At 39.4% G+C, this 3,865-nt stretch overlaps 1 pseudogene; it reads right to left on the reverse strand.

Moving 5' to 3' along the window:
• Window positions 1–2,039: 2,039 nt before the first annotated feature.
• Window positions 2,040–3,011, reverse strand: LOC101345863 (ferritin heavy chain pseudogene; annotated as a pseudogene).
• Between the last annotated feature and the right edge of the window lie 854 nt (window positions 3,012–3,865).

A 3,865-nucleotide genomic window follows, 5' to 3' on the forward strand; every position in this document is an offset into this window, starting at 1 on the left:
TCTACTGTAATCATAACAGCTAATACTTTTATGGTACTTACTGAGTCCTAGGCACTGTTCCAAGAGCTTTGTATATAACTGCTCTTTTAAAACTCATGCAAACACACTGAAGTTTGTACTATTATTTCCACATTTTACGGATAAGGTAACTGAGACACAGAGAGGTTAAGTTACTTCCCCAAAATCACACCGTTAGTACATGCCTTTCTCTCTGGGTCATAGACTTCTTGACTAGGATACCCTCCCTCTTTATGCACCATTTTGTGCTGAGGGTGGTCAGGGAACTTACTAAAGACATACAGGTACTAAGTGGAGCCAGATTCATTCCCAGATATCCCTTTCTCCAAGCCCACACTCTTTCCATTCTATAATCTGAAATCATGACCTTTTGAATAAAGAAGCTTAATTCCTTTATCTTTTGTGTAGTATTTTTCTGACAGATTTTCATGGGAATCTCTTTGATGAGAAAGCTCTATCTATTCCATTTTTATGCATTTCAATGTGTTTATCCAGGCTTATTCTACAAAGGATTTAACATAGCTAATGTTCAATATTTTTTGTTTCAAAACTTAGGGTTTTGGCTTGCTAAATTAGCCACACAGAGAAGGAGGTGGTAAACCCAAAACGAGTTTTTAGGAGGTAAATTTAGAATAAATAGATGTAAAGATGGTAAACTTACAGAGCTTGTTATCCCAAGATGGTGAAAATGAAAATGGGTTCAAAGATGATTGAGATTTATTTGTAAATGACAACCCTCAAAGAAGTTTTAAGGGAAATTGGTATTTAGGCGAAATATATGACTATCCTGTTTATGGAATTTAGTTTGTACAGTTTTTTATTTCATGATTTCTGGAACGGCTCTTTTTTTGTCTCATACCACTTCCTCAGTGAGAGAAGGTGTATGTATTTTTTTGTTTTACTCCTGGTTTTACTGTTGTCACTAGAAGCATTCTCAATCAGCAAGGGTGGCCCTGTATGTTGCCAAAGTGGATCCCCACTTATATGGTGAGCTCTGAGTCTCCCCTCTGGTAGAATATTCAGTTCTATAGCTAACCCTCAGAGCTAAAACAGTATCTCAAAAATTTACTTCTTGCTGCGATCTGAATGCTACAAGGAACAACATAATATTCATTGGCACAAATTTATTTATAATTCAAAAAAAAGAGGCCAAAAGTACATCTACAGGGATGCTTTTAGGATTGTAAGCAGTCTTGGAGGCCATGGAGTCCAATCTTTTCATTTTAGAGATGAAGATACTGAGGCTCACTTTTTTGATTATCCGCTGATGCATAACAAACTACCTCTAAACTTAATGGCTTAATACAGGAACAATTTCATTACACAGGTATCTCTCAATTTTGTGAGTCATGAATTTGAGCAAGGCTCAGCTGGACGATTCTTCTGCACTATGTGGTGATGACTGTGATCACTAAATGTTATTTGGGTGGTGGAGTATCCTTTGCATCTCTCTGGCCTTCAAACCAGGTAACTCATATTTAGTTCACTTCATAGGCTCCTCTCCAAGAAGAGTGATCACTTGGAAAATTTCAAACTGCCCCCAGAGATATTTGCCAATGACTTGGGATACCTAGGCTACATCGTAGGGTATGTGTTGAAAGAATATCGAGGGATAATTTTCTTGTCTTCAGTTCTTTACCCTACCAGATCTTGCATTAATTTCTTCTTCTTCTCTTCTAAAGAGGGTGAGAATTTGTTAGCTATTAGCTACTTTCTTTTATTCTTTCCACACTCCCTTTGTATGTGTACCTTCTTCCCTTCCTGGTGGATGAGGGGCCTACTCCTTCATGAGGAGTCAAGAGCATTTGCCTTCCTTGGTACATGACCAGGAGCAGAAGAATGCATGGTGCCTTAGGCTTGGGTTTAAGGGAGCAGGAGCCCCGCCATTCAAGCTAACAGTTTTATTTTGTTTTGTTTTTAGGTATCACCTTATTTTAATGAATGGTACAAATGAAAAAACTTAAGTAGATGTTTTGGTACGACTTATAAAAAAGGTGAAGGTAAACTCAATGTGTATGCACTGTCTTGGTGACCACGGAAGTCAACCCTATGGCTATGGGGAAGCCACGCTAAAGCTTAGCTCTCTCCATCACTGTCTCCCAGGGTGTGCTTGTCGAAGAGCTTCTCTGCCAGGCTGGATTCCAGGACTCTCATCTTGCCCAAGTTGGTTGTGTAGTCACCCAATTCTTTTATGTATTTTACCTGCTCATTTAGGTAATGAGTCTCAATGGGATCGCACAAATGGGGGTCGTTCTTGTCAGTGGCCTGTTTATGAAGTTCCAGTAGTGACTGATTGATGCTTTTTCCCAAGTGTAATGCATACTCCATTGCATTGAGCCCACTCTCCTAGTCACCAGAGTCTGGTTTTCTGATACTCTGAGGAAAGATTCGGCTACTTCATTGGTTTTGCAGCTTCATCAGTTTCTCAGCATGTTCTCTCTCCTCATAAGATTAATGAAGAAATAGTTGGCAAATTTTTGCAAAACCACATCATCATAGTCAAAGTAGTAAGACATGGACAGGGAGGTGTAGGAAGTGTAGAGCTCCAGGTTGAGCTGGCTGTTGATGGCGGCCTCCGGGTCTTGGTTGTAGCTCTGGTGCACCTCCAAGAGTTATACAGTTGCCATGGCCGGCAGCTGAAGAGAGGCAGCTGCGGCTGCTCTCAAGCTAGTAGTTTGGACATGAGCAGTTCCAAATATCGCAGCGTCTATTTTCTGGTAGACAGTGAGAAAGGGGTAGCAGGTGTTGAGGGAAAGCGGCAGCCCGGTCTATCATTTCATCCGTAGAAACCAGCCGTTCTCATGAACGAGACCTAATAGAAATCTGAGAGTGGATCCTTCTCGGTCTTCTTGGCATTTTCCTCTTGTTTCTTCCCAAAGAGAAAATGTGAGGAGCGCATGCCCCTATAAATTATTTTTCCAGGGAGACACCATAGAAAGCATGTCAAGAAGCTGTTGCTTTACTCCTGAGTTCCAGGTGACTGTGAACTTCATTTTCAGTTTACTTTCTCATATCCATGCTTTTATTTTCTATTTCTCCCCCTCCCCAAATCTATAGAGACCAGAAGGCAGCATCTGAAAGGATCAGCTGTACAAGTGGAGGCTATTCAATAGATTTACTTACTTAAATTATAAAATACAAGAACTGATTGAAATAGAGTTACTGAGAATAATGGAAAGGATATATATATATAATGGAAGTTATACATATATATATAATATATAAAACATATATGTGTTCTTAAGTGTTGTTCATTTGGTTCTGACTCATAGCGACCCTATGTACAATGGAATAAAACACTGCCTAGTCCTACGCCATCCTCACAGTTGTTGCTATGCTTGAGCCCATCGTTATAGTCACTGTGTCAATCTACTTGTTGACCTTCTACTTTACCAAGCATGATGCTCTTTTTCAGGGACTGGTCCCTCCTGATGATATATAGATATTATCCTGATAATATATACATATATTATTTTACTTATATATATATTATAATCCTAATTTTATATATATTATCTTAAATATATATATACACTATCCTAATTTGATATATATATATAATCCTAATTATATACACATATGTAGTTGTTAGTTGCCATCAAGTCAATTCCGACTCATGGCAACCCCATGTGTTACAGAGTGGAACTGCTCCATAGGGTTTTCTTGGCTGTAATCTTTATGCCAGCAGATCATCATATCTTTCTTTGGTAGTGCCGCTGGGTGGGTTTATACCACCAACCTTTCAATTAACAGCCAATCACAAATGACTTGTGCCACCTAGGGACATATAACCTGCCCAAACCCACTGCCAATGAGTTGGTTCCGACTCACAGCGACCCCATAGAGT

The sequence above is a fragment of the Trichechus manatus genome, unplaced genomic scaffold (assembly GCF_000243295.1).
Source record: "Trichechus manatus latirostris isolate Lorelei unplaced genomic scaffold, TriManLat1.0 scaffold00019, whole genome shotgun sequence".
Taxonomy (NCBI): Eukaryota; Metazoa; Chordata; class Mammalia; order Sirenia; family Trichechidae; genus Trichechus; species Trichechus manatus.